The sequence below is a fragment of the Mesoplodon bidens genome (genome assembly GCF_964165515.1).
Source record: "Mesoplodon bidens genome assembly, chromosome: 11".
Taxonomy (NCBI): Eukaryota; Metazoa; Chordata; class Mammalia; order Artiodactyla; family Ziphiidae; genus Mesoplodon; species Mesoplodon bidens.
Genome location: NC_138167.1, coordinates 53,437,932 through 53,458,200, shown reverse-complemented (window position 1 = coordinate 53,458,200; position 20,269 = coordinate 53,437,932). Strand labels below are relative to the sequence as shown.

The following is a 20,269-nucleotide window of genomic DNA, read 5'->3' as shown; positions in this document are numbered from 1 at the left end:
AAATAAATAGGAACAAGTTCTTCAAACAAAGTGGAGATATAAATTTTTAAATATCACAGATAAAATGGGAAATCATTCAACATTTAGATATTCTTAGTCTTTGAACTCAGTATTCAAACTTATTTATACCATTTCTATTGTCTGAGACTATTTGTTGAAGAGTGTGGAAATAGTGCCAGAGACAGAGTGTGGGAGAGAGAGAATAAGTGATCCAATTTTCCATTAAAGGCAAGCTTTTGTTAATTCTGGACTAGGCAGTTATTTAGTTACATCTGTGCTTTGCCGTGGCTGAAGGCAGTAGCCCCAACCCTGGACAGTCACTTCACACATGGCCACTACTGTTCACAAGGAACAGTAGGCAAGAATGGATGTGCATCTGATTCCGGAAAAAATTTCCCTTAATCTTGGCAGGTCCCAAGCACCATCTTCATGCAAGAAACACATGTACCATTGGCAGTTCTGAAAACCAGTAATAATATTGCTAACTTGTGTTAATAATATAAAAATATTAATAGAATCCTACCCCCCAAAAGAACAAAAATGTCTTCCAGGATTTGTGATGCCTGAAATGCTATAAATCTCTGAAGACAGGTTATATCCTTCCCACTTCCCTGAGGCATTTGCCACATTGCCAGACAAGATTAGAACCAGATAAGCCTCAGACACTTTTTGAAGATATTAGAAAGATCATGTTAGGGGAAATGGCTTAGGGGTTATACTTTATCAAACCAACATCCTTCAAATGCCTCTTACTAATAATACACTGTTGTCTGCTACAGCAAGATGGTGGACACTGAGGCAAGAAGGGAACCATATACTTAGTAATAACCTTTATTCTGTTTTCCTTTTCTGTGTGCTAGTGAGGGAAAGATCTATTAAAAAGATAACACAATAAGACAATAGAAAATAAGACAATAGAAAAGTCTCCAGCACCAAAGGCATTTTTCGTTATGAAAGCCCTTTCTAACCACTCCCAGTCACTTCTCTGACCTTCTTTTTTCTAAACTTTCCTGTTACTCCACCCAAATTTTTCTCCTGAATAGTATTTTTTTTCCTACTCCATTGGACTCACAGTTTTGTAACACTCAGTCACAGAATAGCTTACTACTGGCATCTATCTTGGGTGAATATGTGTTTTCAAATGCGTTATTTACAGTAGAAAGTTAACACTATTCTGTCCAAGAACTAATGAACTAATTTGGTTTAAATTTAAAGGTCATAGTTTAGAAGCCCACAGATGTTTTTCAATTGCAGGCAAATATATACATTACAAATCCTCACTAGAAATTTTATCAGGGTGTATAATGAAATTTGTCTTATTGTCCATTTTAGATGTCCATTTTTAATGAAAATGACTCAACGCTTATGTACAGTAACTATGAAAAATCATCTCTAAGAATGGCCAAGATATATTGCTAATTCAAAATCACTGTGGGAAATTTGTCAGTCGTTGAAGTCACCTTACGGTTGCTCCCAGGCAAATAGGTGAAAATGTAATGTCTCACCCCCCCATTTTCAAATCAATCAAAAGGCAAAGATATCTTATCTCATTTATTGTATTAGAAAATTAAAATATATGTGCTAACATGGTAAGATTACAAAGGGAAAGATTAGGAGGGGGAGGGAAACCTCACTAGAGATTGTCTAAAAGAGTGAAACCCATTTTGAAGATGTAAAAGACGTTGATAACAGACTCAAAGTATATTATACACATAACAGAGCTAAAGGAAATTAAGAAAAGTTGCTAATGTACTTGAAATGTTCCTGAAATCAGCTGAAGTGAATTCTGAAATAAAGCGCCTCTGGAAGATATCTTAAAAATAAATTTAAAAAAAGAAAAAAATTAGAACTACCAATGAAAGAAATGAGAAATGAATAAATGAATGAAGATATGTAAGAAAAGCCAAGATGAGAAAGAACCAAAGCAAGGCAAAGACCTGCAGATAAAATTTAAATATCAACTTCATACTGTGGTGAAGACGTGAACTCTTCTCCTTATATGAAGAGTGTCTTCAGTACCCTAAATCACAGATGGAAAAGAGAAAAAAATAAATGATGTAACAGTGGAAGAAACTTTGCTGCTAAGACAGATGATGGAGATCACTGGCCAGAAACACTGGATCACCAACAAAGACATAGCTTGCATTCCAATTTTAGCAGATTTAATTAAAATTTTAAAATTGTGATCAGGACAATTTCACAGCTCTGGAAGATAAAGAGCTAAGTTACTGCCACAAACAGAAACTTGCCTGTGGTGAGCCAAGTTCAAGCAGGGTGAGTAAGAATACTGACTGCTTCTTTCTCAAACTACTTACATATTGGAGTTTTTTAAAGCCATTTATATATGTGTATATATATATATATATATATTTAATTTATATATATATATATATATATATATATATTTTGCATTTCTTTGCAAGACTTAATTACAGACAAACAAAAATCCTGATCAATTGTTTCATAATTAAATAGAATACAGTTGGGAGATCATATAATTTATCATGCAAACCAGGACATTTTTTGAGTGCAATTAATAACTATGTTGGGACAATAGACATAAACCAGGATGTACAGTCATCCTAAATATAGCACAATTCTAAAGTGAAATAACATTAAAAAAATTGGACTCACCACCCACCCTTCTCCCACTATGAAAAATGTCCCTTTCCAAAATGCTATTGCAATCCTTCTGGAGGTCATATTTTAAAATGTAGGAATAACATTTCCCAAACTTCACTGAAGAATTCAAAGAAATATCCTCAGAAGGGTTAGTTGTAAAAGGATTTAATTCAATTTTTGTCAGTTTCAGAATCATTTGGATTCCAAAGTTCTAGTGGAATGTAAACAAAAGCAAAAGGATACATTTACTGTAATGTATCCAGATGTAGAGCTTAGTGACACTGGTAATAAAGAACAATAATTCAATTATTGCAAAAAGGATTAGCTTGCATTTAATTTGCATTAAATAAATACAAATACATTTTATCTGGGGCAAGACACTAGCACTAGCAAACTGAAAGTAAACAAAGAATCTCAAAAGGAGTTAACATTGATACCACATGTTTGGAAATATCATTCATAAATATCTGAGTCAGTACGGTCAAGGTCAAATACAAATATTAATATCTCAGTTAGGGTTCCCAGATTCAGGGACATCTGAGTTGCTGCTGGATATCACTAGCCTTCTGGGGACAGCAGCTCTTTCTGTGCTGAGGAACATTCAAGCAGCACAGCAGGACTGCCCTGGGTGACGCCTAAGGGGAGAGGCCATCAGCGCTGAAAGTTTTAAAACCGGGGGTTCTTCCAAATTCTCATCAGCCAAGCAAGTTGGAGAGAGGGGAGAGCAGTGTGGGGAAGAAAACCGGTGGGTTGGGTCGCCTTAAGAGCCCAGAGACTCTGGGAAGTACCTCCATCTAGGAGGGGTGTGTTTTGGAGACAGGGGGAATAGAGCAGGGGTGTGGGAAGCAACTGTCCCACCTCAACCTCCCCCCATGTCCCATTCCCAAGGTGGTGCTTTATCAGAGGCCATGAAGACCCTGATGAACTGGCATTAAAGAAAGCAACATGGAATATAGGATGGGATCCTTAAGGGACACAGGGAAAAAGAAGAGGTAAACAAAAAGGGAGCCCTTTTTATGGGTTCACTCTCCCCAACGACCAAAGGACCAAAGCAGCACCTCCTCCTTACTGGTAAAGTCTGGCTAATCTTGCAATTTTTTTTTTTTTTTTTGGCCTCGTGACTTACGGGATCTTAATTCCCAGAGCAGGTATTGAACCCTGGCCCCAGCAGTGAGAACACCGAGTCCTAACCACTGGACCACCAGGGAATTCCCCAATCCTGCAGTTTTATCCATTTGTTCTGTGTATTTGTTTGCATCTGCTTTTTTTTTGCTAATTGCTTTTCACCCACAGCCAGTTCCCCTAGCTTCCTTTTTTCTTTTTTTTTTTCCGGTACGCGGGCCTCTCACTGCTGTGGCCTCTCCCGTTGCGGAGCACTGGCTCCGGACACGCAGGCTCAGCGGCCATGGCTCACGGGCCCAGCCGCTCCGCGGCATGTGGGATCTTCCCAGACCGGGGCACGAACCCGCATCCCCTGCATCGGCAGGCGGACTCTCAACCACTGCGCCACCAGGGAAGCCCCCTTTTTTCTTTTTAAATCAGCACTGACCTCATGATCCCAGAGGCTGGTGAGGGAAGGTTGCTGGAGACGGACTGGGCTAAAGGAACTGATGGAAGAACTACAACTACTCTCTGAGGAGCTTTCCTCCAGGTCTCTGCCTTTAAGGCCTGATTCTGTGGCTTTTATACTCACCTACAGTGGGCCAGAATGAGAATCTGGGGGTGGGGGGAGGGGGAGGGAAAATGTGGTTCTGACCTGGAAAGAGACAATCTAAGTAAGATATCGGGGCGCGCTGTCTGGCCTGTGTTGCTAGATGGTTAAAGGCAAAGGAGAGACTTGAGTGAGATGCTTGACGGGGTGGGCTCAAGAACCAGGTCACGGAGGGCTCATAGGAGCAGCACAATTTGAACGAAGCAGTGGCACAGTCAGATTTTCATTTTAGATCACTCTGCACTGGGAAGGCAGCAGGACTAGAGTCCAGCCGTCTGGATGGTGGTTTAGTGAACGAAGATGAAGAACTGAATCTTGGAGAGAAGAGGATGGCTGGTCCCAGAAACGTCCAGGAGGTAAATTAGATGGGACTTGTGGTTGAAGGAATGTGAAAAAGAGGAGTGGAGGATAACATTCAGGTTTCTAACTTGGACAACTAGGTGGTTTATGAAGTTACTAACTAAGGACATATATAGATGGTGGGAAAGGTTTGAGGATGGGCAGTGGCAAGCAGAGTGGCTGGCCGGGGAGGTGACAGTGGTGTCTCAGCATAGGCACCCTACGTGTTGATCTCAGGCAAACTAGGGCAAGAACGTACTGGACTCGTGTAAGAAGTCTGGATTCCAGTCTGGTGCTAACATTTAGTAACTGTGTAACCCACAGTGATTCTCTCAACCATGGGGAACCTGATTCTTCATTTATCAAATGAGACAACTGACCCACAGTTTGTTACCAGGACTAAATGAGAATGTGTGTAAAAGCATTTTCAACGCTGAAGCATTGAAAGTCTGAACCTAAGAAAGCCTCCACACCCCGCTACACTCATCAAACGCCTGGTACTATTTTCAGCCAGGAACCAGAGGTACAGAAGTGGACAGTGATCTCACAGGGGCTGATACAGTCATCAGGATCTGGTGTCCCAAACTTGGCTTTTCACTTGAGAAACATTTATTTACTCATCAAGGAAAAAATTTTTGAGCCCCTACTTTACACTTATTCTAAAAACAGAAACACAAGTAACACTGTTTTCCTTAAGGGCCTCAAACTTCAGGGTGCAGGAGATAAAATATAAAGAGATGAATTATAATATGTGTTCAGCACTGTAACAGAGGTCCGAGGATGAATGCATTGGATGAATTTGCACACCATCTTTGCCAAAGGGTTAGCTAAACCCCTTACTATTCCAATTTCTGTATATGAGGGGCAAAAAGATTATTACTACTATTTTATTTTATTATTTTTTTACTACTTTAATTTTAATTTTATTTTTTTTGGCCGAGCGGCATGCAGGATCCAAGTTCCCGATCATGGGTTGAACCCATGCCCCCTGCAGTGGAAGCACATAGTCCTAACCACAGGATGGCCAGGGAAGTCCCTATTTTAAATTTTCAATTGGAGTATAGTTGCTTTACAATGTTCTGTTAGTTTCAGGTGTACAGCACAGTGATTTAGTTATACATAGGGTAGGTGTGCTGAATGCATTTTCGACTTATGGTATTTTCAATTTACAATGGGTTTATCGAGACACCTAACCTGTGGGCTGAGGAAGATTTGCATATGGAATACTTTTCCATATCAAAAGCAAAATTTTATATTGTGATATTAAGCTTCATAATGCCCTTATATTTGCAATTTTTATAAAGTATAGTTCAAGTCCACGTTCATTTGGAACAGAAGTGACTGCTTTTAGGTAATGCATTTGTTTTAAGAGAGGAAAGGTCATTTCAAGTTTGTTGAAGACTGCCATCTAGTGCCTCCTTTCTCCCTATTGGATGCAGAGGCTTTCTGTGAGTAAGTCAGTTTAAGGAGAGTCTATAGTTAACTTTCTGGATTGGTTAACTCAGGTTTTAGATAGATAGCAGTAACCTTTTTCAGCTTGGATGGCATTCTTACAGTACCAGCTGTGCCGATTAAGGAAATTAATTGTCCTGCTCAGCAGTCTTAGAGAAAAAGTGAGGCACAGACTTGAAGTAAAGTAAAAAGCAGTCATTTATTATCCTTTGTTGACCTATGCAATTAGACATGACCCTCAAAACAAGACAAATTAACTCCTTTGTGGTGATGTAATCCCTAAAACAGATGGATCGATGATGGAAACATGTAACCCCACCAAGGTTCAAGTTTAAGATGAGCAGTGTGGCACTGGAAACTCTGTTCTGGCCGGTACAGCTGAAAGATTATGTCAGCTGCTGAAGAGCACAGATTCTGAAATCAGAGTCCTGCAGAGACACCTGCTACAGACTAGATAGTCACTGTGTGACCCAAAGCATTCCTTTGTGAATCAATGTGAAATCAATGTCCCAGCATGATGTTAGGTGGAATTGTGTTAATGGACAAGTAAACCAGTAAGGGACACACAGCAAAGGAGACTTCAGCCTTATGAGCTCATTAGCCAATTGAAACTGGAATAGTTCCAAGACACCTGGGTGGTTATGTCCACCTACCTGAATTACCCTGGAATTTTCAATTGGATATAGTTCCCTTCCATGAGTCATAGATTATTTAAGTTTTACTGTGCACTGTTAAACAATTGTCATATTCCACGCTTAAGTGGCTGCCTTCCAAATGGGGTATGAAGTGATTTTTGTGATAAAATTCACTGGAGTCCTAAAGTATAAACGAAGTGTACTGGTTTTAGATAAAATTCCATCTGGCAGCTCAACTTATCAAGACATTGATTTGATTTCAACAGCTCACAGAATTATGATTAGGCAACTCTGAATGGCACCCATATTTCTCTTTCTAGAAAATACCTAGTTTACTCATAAGTAAAATAAATCTTTAAGAAAGTCCTTTCACATTTATTTCAGTTTAATATCACAAGTTAAAAATTCCAAATTCAGTGAGTTCTTGAAAATTATTATATAAACTTTAAAATATATAGTCAAAAGAAAATATTTAACTTTATTTTGAAACAACTATTTTGTATATTTGGGAAATTATTTTCACAAGCATTTATGTGTTAAGGTCAACAATAACCAGTTTAATTTAATATGCAATAGTTTGTGCGAATGTAACCTTAACCCCAGAAGTTGTCTTAGCAAATATAAAACCTTTAATTTCCTAGGCTTTATCGTGCAAATCCCCTCAAATCACCTGTCAAATTCTACCTTCATCTAGCCACTGAAAAATGTAGAGGAAAATGTAGCCTATTTGAACTGTGAAAGTAAGTATAAACATCATGGATAGGTAATTTTTGCACATGTTAATATTAGAAAAGAAAAAAAACAAATATTTTGGGTTTCTCCATATTATAGACTTGGTATGAGTTTCAGAGTCAACAAAAAAGACCAGTAAAAGGGATTTTATGAAGAAGTTATTTCCTCCTCCAAAAGAATTCAAAAAGAAGCTAATAGGAAAAAGAAAATATCCCTGTAGCTTATATTATATATTGATCAAAACCAAAATCCCTGAAACCAGACTAGGGGAGGGTGAAACCATCCAGCACAAACCCAGTCTGTAGTTAAAGCCAGTGGTGAGAAGCAGACGAACTCCGGGGTCCCAAGCCTTTGGTTTGGAAACAAGCAGGGATTCTGATGGCTTTTCAAATCCAGCTCCTGGGATGGAAGCTTGTGCTTGTTTTTATGGTACAAGACGACGATCCCCCAGCAGGACTCGGGTGACCTGGGTCTTCAGGTCCTGATGTGCCAACAGCCTCGTGAAAGTCACTTTCATTCATTGAGCATCAGAGGGCTCATTTACTAACTGAGGCCAAGCATCCTTCCTCTTGCATGAGTGCATTCCCCAGCCCAGCCCACCACATCGTGGCATCCTGAAGGATGGAGCAGGTGGGTCACATCTTTGGATCTTCCTTTCCTTTTGCTTCCACTCATCACCCCCTTTCTTGTGTTGTATAGGAATATGTCTATGTTTCTTCAATAAATATTTGTTGAATGAATAAAATGAATGAATGAGAGATAAATTTTAAGTGTGAACAATTCGGGTAGATTTCATATTACAATTAACCTTCAAAGATATATAAGCATTTGCAAATGAAAACTATCTATATTCCAGATGATCTTCATCTACACTTTAGAACATTTAAACAAGGAAATATTTATGGGTTTTCCCCCTGCCAAGAAACATTTAAAATATATCACTAATACTTAATTTCCTTATTTAAAAAGTAACACACCTACAGCACAAACTATGGAAAAAATGAAAAAGGGACACAAAGCCATAACCATTCCTAATCTACCCACCAAGAAATAAACCATTACTAACATTTTGCTGATACAAAAACTTCATGGAGAGTCAGTAGGCCATCCACACAGGGCATCAAACCCAAAGCACCTGGGGACCCATAGGTCCGGGAGAAGGTCCTCAGTTTCTTGTACGTTTTTAAAAGACTTTTCATCAGTTAATCCAGGGAGTTCCTCGAGCACTGCAGGATTGTTTCATCCTAAAGAAATTTAGTGGCTTCTGATCACTAATTAGACTGTACTCTGTTACACTGAGAAATGTAATGGCCAAATAAATAAGAATATTCCACAAAGGAGTCAGCTTGAGAAATGAAAATAATAATCTGAGGGCTGCTTTAAAATACTGGAGCAAAATAACCGAATTACCTTAACAGGTATTATCTTCAAGCCAGGACCACTAAAACATGTGCATGTCAACTAGACCAAAAGCCAAGGATGGGCCCATGCAGGCACCTCTCCCGTGGATTGCATTAGAATCAGGCTCACAAGCTCCCATCCATTTTTCTCTTTATGGATGGACTCTGTTTGGCCAACCTGCAATTCTGATTTACCATCAGTTCTCCTTCCTCTTAAATTGCTGAATTATACGAATAGGTGACTTGACAAACATTGTTCCCAAAGATTGGGAGACTAAAGTATTTTATCCTAAGAAACAAGAAAGGCAAAGCAAAGGCAATAATTCTTTACAACTACCGTGTGCAGCAGTGGATGCATGGTCATGGAGATTCTCTAACACAGCCAAGGAAGTGATAATACTTCCTAAATTTGGACTGAGAAAGAAAACGTATTATTAATTCTCTCTCAGCATTTGTATAGATTTCTTCTATCTGTGGTTTTCAAACTGTGTTCAAGGAACCAGGACCCTCACCTGGCTGAGGAGGAGACAAGGGCACTGAAAGGGCAGGGCTATAAACGGGAACTTTGAGTTGCCAGGTAACATACAGGATGCACGGTTAAGTCTGAATTTCAGACAAACCGTCAATCATATTTTTAGGGACATGCAATATTTGAGACACACTTATACTAAAAATTCTTAATTGTTTACCTGAAATTCAAATCAACTGGGCATCTTGTGTGGTTTTCTTATCTTGACAAATCTGGCAGCCCTATCACTAACTCCCTTTCTCCCTCCCAACAAAAGCAGTTTCTAATTGACGTGCTGGAGTTCCAGATTATCTTGTGTTTGAGAAAAGTGTTCAGCTATCCAAAAAAAGTTTGTAAACCACTTTGCTAGACGAATCTGGGCAACACTCTGAACTCCACTGTCTGTGGACTTCTCATGAATAAAGCAGAGTGCATCTGGTTGTTGTGAAAATTAATTAAAGCTTGTAAAGCCCTTTGCGATTGGCATGTTCAGCCACATATGCTACAAAATATTTATCACATGCCAGACTGCCTGAAAACATACTGATTGCTCAGTGAACAATCAGATGGCAGAAATTCTGAAAGATGTTAAATCACAATCTTAATCTCACCACACTGAAGAACCACATATTGAAACACAGCAGGCCTTGCAGCCTAAGAAGTGAACTTACCTTTGAAAAACAAACATAACGTAATTTGCTTTTAAAAGGTACAGTATTCTAAATTATATTGTTATGGATTTTTTTCAGCTGAATCAGTTTTTGAAACAGGAGATCAAGAAATAATAATCAGGAAATGAAGAAAATAGTTCATCTCCTACAAGTCTACTGTCTGCTATTTCTGCTTGGTAAGGTTTTTTAGACTAAGAAAAAGTTTTTATGAAAACAAAACAGAGATACCAACACAATAAAACACATCTAGTGGCCACTTTGTGACATTTAGGCTCTTTTTTGTCCCAACCATTAGCTTTCATGGAAAGCACTTACAGTACTAAAGCAGATGTCATAAAAGTGCAACACATTATATAATGTTGTCTAAACACTTGAGTCTGAAATTGAAACCTGGCAGTGAAACTGAAGAGTAAATAAATTTAGATTGTACCAACATAACAATGAAAAGACACAAGTGTAAATAAATACCTGGTGGGTTGGCCAGGTTAATGCAACATTTAAGGAGAAGAGAGAGCCCTTATTCAGAAGCTTAAAGTCAATTACAGAGAAGAAAGACAGGGTCACAATTAAAGTTGTCAAAACTCATCTCTTACTTCTGATTGAAACTGTAGTTTTATAAAGGTGACAATAAGTCCATGACGAAGAGCATAATTAATCTTAGAGCCAGATAGAAAGATTTGCAATTCACTGAGCATCATGCTTGTCTCATGTTTCTTGCCTTTGCACACACTTTGCCTTTTCCCCAACCTGAGTCATTGTCCAATTCTAATGGCTTGGTCAACTCCTATTCAGCCGTCAAGACCCATCTCAACCATATCCTCTTCTCTGGAGGCTTCCTTAACAATTCACACAGAACAAATGACTTCCACTTTTGGCTTTTCACTATTATATCTAGTACATTTCTATTCCTGCCTCTACCACAGTATTTCACAAGTGCTTAAATGCCTTCCTTCCCTACAAAATGGTGAGCTTTTTAAAGACAGGAACCATTCTTATTTGATGTTTGTGTTCCCAGAGCCTAGCACAGTGCCTGGCAAACCACAGGACTCAATGAGGGTGTGCTGAAGTGAAAATGGTGCCCCCAAACTGAAATAAAAATGGGAAGTTTAACATTAAATGGTTAACATGCGTTTATAAGTGCAATTTCTTCTTACCTTTCAGAGGAGAGAAAAGGCGGTAGAGAATATGCAAAATAGCTACCATCACTTTGAAGTGAATAAATGGTCAGGAAATGAGGCAGAAGATGAAAGGTTCTGTATATCCATTTAAGGAGCTAGAACAACAGAAACCACTGTGAGCTGTCCCTAAAACATCTCTGCAAAAGTATGCCAACTGTAACCTGGAGGGCTGGCCTCCAGACCAAGGAGCAGATGCGACTTTACTTCTATTCCTCCCTCTAACCTTCTGCTGAGAAGGCCCACAAAGGTGTCATTAAGAGATGGAATGCCTTCTTGCAGCACTTTCACACACTCATTACCATCTGATAGCGTTTGATCTCTGAGTCATGGCTGAAGCGACCCAGATTCAAACTGGTGATTATTAATGTCACATTTCTATAGTACTTCCTATTGGAACGGCACTTATAATCACTTGCAAATCTGCTGGGATCAGGGCCACGGCTCATTGAGTTGTTCATCTGAACAACTCACAAACTCCATCTTCGGAGATATAATATAAGTAGTACCCTACTTCCCAGTGGGCGGCTGTAACTTCAGGCTCAGACTAATTAGAAAGTGAATAAGATCCAAGGGCCTGAGAATTTGCGTAAAAGTTAGTGATTTAATTAATCACAAAAATGATATTTTGCTACAAAAATGGAACAGCCAGGCCAACTGTAGGTATGGTGACACAGGCCAACATGTATTATTTAAGATTAATACAGGAAGAGTTTCACCACTGACTGCATATTTATACCAGCTTTTATTGGGGGAGGAGATAAGAATATTATTATGGTTTAAAAAATATTAAGAATGCAACTAAAATGGATGCTGGGCTACTTTTATTTTCCAGCAAACCCTCTCTAAACCTCCCCCAATTAATTCCAATTTGGTCAATGGACACGCACATTTTAAACAAAATTATAATCACTATTGATTACATAAGTAAGTGAACATACTACTTTGAGTCTTACTTTATAAATTTTCCATATTTCCCATGTATAAACACAGTACTCACGTTTGTAACTTTTAGTATGAATATAACTATGCCACTGTTGTAACTACATCAGATTAATAATTTGCTCTGAATATTACTGCATTTTTTAAGCTCCTCATATTAAATTATAATGTAAATTATTAAACCAGACTTTTGGTAAGGGGAAGTGTACATTCTCCTAGGTCTTTAAAACACAGCTACTGTTGAATTTTGAATTGGACACACTGAATCATGAATAAAGAGACCATTTTTAAAAGTTGCACCTGGTTAACATGAATAATTTTGAGTAGATTGTTAAATAATTCTAGTCAGGGACTTAGGTAATGATGAAAATTAATAATAATAACAATATTAGCTCCCATTTATTAACTATTCCCCTAAAGTTTTAGCCTCCAAATCCAGTATTTTAGAATCAAGGAAATTTTGAGCCTAAAATGTCATCAGGCCTCTCACTTATCATTCAGGAAACTGAGGCACAAAGTGGGTAAGAAGTCCAAAAAATTAAGGACTTGTCCAAGATTACATGTAAGTTAGTAGTAGTAGAGGCTATAACTATCTAAAAGCATTTAATATAGAACAAATATAAGCACAGCAATGTTTACAAAACAATAAAACATCATCAAACTATTTTAGATAGATTGTAAGTGCTTGCTTAGTTTTCCTCTTTCGTTTCTTTCTTTAGAAAAATTGAACTACTAATTTATTTAGGAGTCATCAAACCAAAGCTCCTTAGAAGGTGCATCTTGAACGAACAGGCAGCTTCTCCATCAGTAAATTGGGGATAACCCTGGTTAGACCTCTACACAAAGATGCAGTGAAGGTAAATGAGATGAATCTGAAATTGCTTTGTGTACTTTGGAGGTATTAGCCGTATTAGTAATAAAGAACCCGAGTTAAAACATGATAATTTCTGGACAAATACATTGGCACAGCTCCTTAACAGGAAAGCTGACTCACTGCCAATTTAGCCCTGGAACCTGAGACATTAAAATAATAATTTCAAGCAACCAGGTTTCTTACTGAGCTGGCTGAAATCACTTAGAGGATTAGCTTTTCACCTCTGGAACTTAAGTCAGGATTTCTTGAGTGAAAGATAGTCCATCATCCTTATTTTAACATAAAAGTCTGTCAGAAGATACTACCTTTTTTTTTTAAGGTTACAGAGCAGCATGGGTGCATTATGAAGTGGGAAGTCACATAGCTCACAAATATTTGGTCTTACTTCTATTAATATGGCATCCATTCGCTACATGATTACATATCATTGAGCACTTTGTGGTGGAGAGAAGGGAGGAGGGGTATTTGATCAGTTTCTTTCCTCATACTCCGTAAGATTTCTCTGGCTTTATTCAGATAAGGGAGGAAACAGCTCAGAAACTCCACTGTAGCTGCCCCCAGCCAAATACACCAAAAGACTCTGTTTTGGAAATTTTCACTCAGATAAAAACAGCAGTCAGGTCTCTGTTTTGTTTTTTTGTTTTTTTTAAAGGTTATTTTATGACATATAGATTTTTCTTTTTTTTTTTAATTTATTTTTGGCTGCGTTGGGTCTTTGCTGCTGCGCGTGGGCTTTCTCTAGTTGCGGCGAGCGGGGGCTACTCTTCATTGCGGTGCGCGGGCTTCTCATTGCGGTGGCTTCTCCTGTTGCAGAGCACGGGCTCTAGCCACGCGGGCTTCAGTAGTTGTGGCACGTGGGCTCAGCAGTTGTGGCTCGCAGGCTCTAGAGCGCAGGCTCAGTAGTTGTGGCGCACAGGCTTAGTTGCTCCACAACATGTGGGATCTTCCTGGACCGGGGCTCCAACCATGTCCCCTGCACTGGCAGGTGGATTCTTAACCACTGTGCCACCAGGGAAGTCCTGGTTTCTGTTTTTACTTTATATATAACATTAAAATAGTCCATAAATGCCTACCCTGTAAAATGAGGGTGGCCATTTGCTAACTTTATAGTTCTATTATGAGAATGAGAATGTAAGAGTAAAACCCTCTAACTAGCTTATACACATTATTATACATATTATTAGATCAGGGAGGGGTGTTCCAATTCGAAGCTCCCTAAGTATTTGCAGTCATTCATTCTGCAGGTATTTATTAAGTAGTGCCCTACTATGTGTCAGACACTACTCTAAAAATGGGCATAAAGCCATATACAAGACAGCATAGAGATTTCTTCCTGGAACAAACAGCTACGATAAGTAGATGTCCGTCCAGGAGTGGTAAGTGCTATGGAGAAAAGTGAAGCAGGTTAAGGGGTTTTGGGAGTGCTAACTGGTGGCTGGAAAGCCAAGGGCGCTGCTGTTTCATGTAAGGTGATCAGGGAGGGCTTCCCTGATTATCAGATGCCTTTTGAGCTGAGACCTGAAGGGATGGAGTGAGCCATCTTCCCACTTGGAAAAACCAACACGTGTGCTTTTATATTAGCTTGAAGTCCAGAACAAACAAGAAGATTAGCTGTGAAACTTCAGGAAAGTGAAACCTACAAATAATAAGGCTTATACCATACTTTGGACCAGCCCTCAATTTATCTCCAATGATCCTGAAACCCTGTTTAGCGACTACTTAATCTTTTTCCAGACTAAAATGCCTCACAGTAGTATCCCTTCACATAATGACTAAGAGAGAGCTTTCCTGTTACGTTGTACAAACAACCCAAGCAGATAACTGAGGTGTCAATGTCCACTCTGAGGCCCTGATTAGTTGATTTGGCAGTGGGTGTAGGAAAAAAGAGCTCACGCTAGCTGATTTTGCTACTGGCCATGCCTTCACAGTGAAAAAGTTCAGAGGAAACTGGACAGTTATCCAGGTTTCAGAAAGGTGAATTTTTAAAGTTCTTTTAATTAAAAACAAAACAACACCCTCCCTCCTCTCAAGAACAGCAACATACAATAACAACAAAAAAAATCAAGTAAACTAGGTAAGTATCAAATGTCTCCTTTTGTTCCTATTATGCAGACACAGCCAGCAGTTATACTGATTGGTTTAAGTTCTTTTTATTTAGTCTATGTTCTACAGTAACGGTAATAATGGATAATGATAGGAAATAACCCAATTTTTCAAAGACTGAAGAAAAGAGCAGAGAAACAAAACGGGCAACAAACTCTTTTAATCAGTTTGCACAAAACTATGCAACCAAGAATTTTCCTACCCTTGATAATAAAACTTTCAGATGCATCATAGTTATGAGAAAAACAGAGTGTGCTTATCATATTTTATTGAGATTTTCTGATTTATCGTAGCTAGAACAATATACATATGTGTGTACATACACATATATCTGTGTATACACACATGCACTGTGGATATGGACACTTTAAAAGCACTTTATATGTTATGAAATATATGATGTGGAATCATGTCTGTAAAAGGATCCAACACAATTGCTGGCTATAAAAAACAATTATAATTAGCAATCGATTTAAAAATTTTGACCTTTGTAATTTAAAATATTTTAAAGTAAGACTTAAAATTGTAATAAAGTTGTAAATTTGTCAGATAAGCTCTGAAACCTTTATAGTGATTTGGTTGGGTTATACTTCTTAAACTGACACACATAGGTCATGGCAGAAAACTGAACAATCATTCATACAACAAATGCAGGAGCCCAAGAGATAAGGAAACATAAGACACATGATGGTTTTCATAGGATAATCTGTTTTTCATAGTACATTAATTGCACTTTCAAGTAATATGCTTAGTATCTTTTTTGTCAACCTCCAGATACCTTTTCAGGTGATGTAACTCCACATTTAAAGCAATGAGACCAATTGTTAATCTGGGAAAAACTACAATTGGTACACTATTGAGTATCCCAAAAGTCTGGAAACATAAGGGAAATAATGTATTTATTATGTTATTTTTCAGATGAACAATTACATCCATTGTTTTCAACTTGGAGGCACTTTACCTGAAAGGTACCTGGAGGCTGACAAAAAACATATTGAGCATATTATTTTACTTTATTTCATTTTTAATTTATCTTTTATTGAGGTAATATTGGCTTATAACATTATATAAGTTTCATGTGTACAGCATATTTATACTTCTGTGTACACTACAGAATGTCGACCATATTATTCTAAAATAACTAACATCACATTTTCAAAGATTCCTGAGTTTTGGGGCTCTCTGTTGTTGAGTGTCCACTATGTGCCAGGCACGGTGTTAGGCGTTGGGTATGAAATGGTGAACTAACGTGGTTCCTCCCTTATATCAATTATCATCTACTCACAGGAGCAGAACATAGATCTTCAGAACTGAGTTAAAATGATGTCTATATTTTGACAGCAACATTAGGAATGAACATAGCTGTTAAGAATGAATGAACAAATGAACAAAACAGAAAGGAAGGAAGGAAGGAAGAATGTTCAGTCTAGTAGGATTAGAAACATAAAATTTTAGAACTGGAAGGAAATCTTAGAGATCATCTAATTTAGTGGCTCTTAACCACAGCTGTGTATCAAATTACTTGAAGAGCTTTTTCAAGTTAAATGTGCAAGACCCCACCCCAAACCTGCTGCCTTAAAATTCTCTGTGTATTTGCATTTTGAAAAAGCTCCATAGGTGTTTACGGTTCAAACCTTTGGTTAACATGCACTGACCTGGCCTAATTCCCTTACTTTATATATGAGGAACTGAGGCCCAGAAAGGCTGAGTGGCTGACTAGAAATCACACAGCTATTATATTACAGTCCAAATTTTCTGATTTTCAGAAAATGATGGTAGAAAAACTGACTTTTTCTGTACTATTATATTGCATCACCACTGTCTGTTCTTGAATTTCTGCTCAAGAAGAAACAGGATAAATGGACAAGTACTTGACCAAAAGTTACTGAACCAAAGTAAAAAAAGCTAGTGTGTACAAGCAACATGAACACATAAAAAACAAAGACCCATCATGTACCATTGCAACCTGGTTGCTCCCTGCTTCAACAGCCAAGTCAAGCCAGTTTAAAACTCTCCCACACAAATATCATTATTCTTATCAGTTTCTCATTTCAGCACTGCACTGAATAATAATTTTGGCTTTTGTGGGTAAGGAGAAGAAGAGAGTAATTTTTTCTGGTTTATTGCTAAAATTTAGAAGGTTAAAAAAATATGTTTCCAATACCTCAATATGAAGAAAGCTTGGTGTGCTTTTAACACATTTGGCAGTACTTGAGGACATGTTTTTGGCTATTAGCCTAACAAGCTGTTTAAGCTTATAGAAGACCCACAAAGGGAACTTATATGATTAAGTTAGTTAAACACAAACATCTTCTCTGTATATTTTATTCCCTCCCTTCACATTCACAAAAACATAAAAAGCCAAAGCATTTCAGAACTAGGTGAGGGGGCAAGTTATTTATCACTTCAGCTCCCTTCCCAAGGCTTGTGTAAATAAGAACTGAAGCAACTCAATGAAATTATTCATATGATCCTTGCAAGGAACAAAGCTAAGCAGCAGAAACGAGTTCAAAATTCCTATGAAGCATATGAATTTTCTTACAAGAAACATCTGTGATGCTCTAATGCACTTCAGAGCTAACTTTATCTCTTTCAAAAAATTATGTAACATGCACATACTTCAAGCACTGAACATACTTATTAATTACATAGTCACGGAAGAATTTAAAATGCTGTCTCCTTTTGACACACATTATAACAAGTATTTCAACACTAGAGAACTAAGGATTCTTCTTACATAAAACCTAACAGTTCCTGAAATTGTTTGGCAGAGATATTTTATTTATTGATTTTTAGGTCTTTTTAAAAATTAGTTATCCATTTTATACATATTAGTGTATATATGTTAATCCCATCTCCCATTTCATACCATCACCACCCTCCCTTCCCCACTTTCCCCCCTTGGCTTCCATACGTTTGTTCTCTACATCTGTGTCTCTATTTCAAGGCAGAGATATTTTAAAGCAAAACAAAATGCCATGCTATCTAGGTCTTTTTCAGATCCTAACGAAGGAACATAGATTATTCAAGCATGTAAATAACAGAGTTGGAAACATCAATTACAGTTAACAAGTTATGAGTTTCTTCAGAAGAATACCATACTATTTACTTATCACTGAGATAAAAGACAAAAGAAAAAACAAGTACAAATGCCTCTCATGAAACTATAACATTGTCTAAATCAGTTTACTATTATTAGATTAAAAGAATGTTGTGTATGAGTATGTGTGTGTGTGTGTGTGTGTATCCGGAAGACTGCACTGCAATGAGGGCAGAGGAGCTGGCCAATATAGAAATGGGTTTTAATAGACTTTCTACTTCAACCATAGTTACTATAGTGGGTTTTGTCACTATAGCAATGGACCTGGGTGGGCTGAGTACTTGGCAGGCTGGGTGCTCAGCTGGTAAAGCAACATAAATCTCATTCTACCTTGAGTTGTGTAAATTTCCTCTGAGAAGGTTTGCTTAATTGAAAGAGTTTTCAAGGAGAAAGGACACGTCTAAGTGTCGGTTGGTGTGTGCTTCTTACACTAAGGCTAACCTCGCACCCTCTCCTAGCTTTGGTCAAAGCCCCCCACCATCATTCATTAGTGGTAGGACACTGGATACAGGCAGTAACTTAACCTCCAGGATCTCAATGATCCCTAGCAGCCTGGGTTAATTTCAGCTGTCTCTACAGGGGCTACATGAAACATGGCATTTACAAATTTGGATTATACAGCACTATTTATTACATGATGGAAGATTTCCAAAAATGCCAGAAGAGATGTTGGCATTTATGCAAGTCAACTACTGTTCAACCCAAAGAAGCACTATATTCTATAGGATGTGTTTGCCAGGATTGAAAGAGCCTATGTGAAAACACCCTAATTGGGACCATCTTAGCACCTCAGCTATTGGATACCCTCTAGCTCTATGTGTTATGTTTCAAATGGGCCAACAAACCATCCTGGAAACAGAACCCCCCAGTCCTGCAACTAATCCCTTCACTCTAAATCCTGAAAGTGTATATTTTCTTATTTTCAGATTTAATAAGTCAAGTATATCTGGTAGCTATTAAAAGATTTAAGCCACTACTGTTTTAAAAGGTTTCAGTGTTCAGAGATTTCAAGCCCACAGAGGGGGTGATCTGGCAGGTTTGGTTGCTGTAGATTGGTGAAATTATTTCCATGGTTCCCTCCCTGCCCCGCCCCCACCATGCCCACTGTTTTAAGAATATTCTTATTGACTTTCTCTACCTTTTTAATGTGTCTTTAACATATGTTCATGGGCTCACAAAAAGAAAAGTAGAAGAAGTTGAAGGAAAGACACTGTACCCAATAATCTTCAGTGATCCAAATAGATAATTATAATGACAGATGCCTAAAGAAGGAGGGGGAAAAATTCGAAAACGTTGGCTACTTACAATATGTGATCAGATAACCTTTCCTTCTTTTCTTCTTTGGGGAAATCCAAACTGCTGTACAATGTTTCTTTAAGTTTTCCTTTATTCAACAGTCCTCATGCTTGCACAAAGCCACAGGCCATCCTAGAAAACCAGGGCCAATACTGTATCACATTAAGTGGTGGCTACCTTATATCAGACTTTTTTTAAAAGGTGACAAAAATGGGGTGGGGGAGAGAAGGTGGTTATAAAAAGCTTCCCAGGAAACCAAATAGCCTTTATTTAAATTAAAAGCAATCACAGCCTGATTCTTGGAACACACTTGGAAATGCTTTTTGGCATGCAGCTGCTACATGCCGCCAATATTGTGTGTAATTGGAAACATTTCAAACAGAATTGTTACCAAAGTCAAAGACCATAATTGTAAGCTGTGGGATCTGCACTGCAGATAAAAGCAGGGCAGCTGAGGGAGAGCACGCTGCACCCAGGGGTCTCCTTAAGGCCACATCTGACTACAATATTTTCACCGTATTATTGACAACTCTTTCTTTCCAAAGGCCCAATGAGACAAGAAGGAAACAGAGAGAAGCGTACACAAAGCAAAAGCTGGTGGGTGCTATAAATCAGCAGTCGGGACAAAACTTTTAGAAAGGAGTACATGACTTTAGTACTTGAACAACTGAAATAACACAGCCCGCACTTTTTTTTCTTCTTCTTCTGA

At 38.2% G+C, this 20,269-nt stretch overlaps 1 protein-coding gene across 4 annotated transcripts in view; it reads right to left on the bottom strand.

Moving 5' to 3' along the window:
• Positions 1–20,269, bottom strand: part of PRICKLE1 (prickle planar cell polarity protein 1) — a 115,603-nt gene that overhangs the window by 90,921 nt on the left and 4,413 nt on the right. For all 4 annotated transcript variants that reach the window (XM_081249867.1, XM_081249864.1, XM_081249866.1 and 1 more), the window contains exon 2: positions 19,570–19,692. The gene's annotated coding sequence lies outside the window, so the exon portion shown is untranslated. The remainder of the gene's footprint in view (positions 1–19,569; positions 19,693–20,269) is intronic.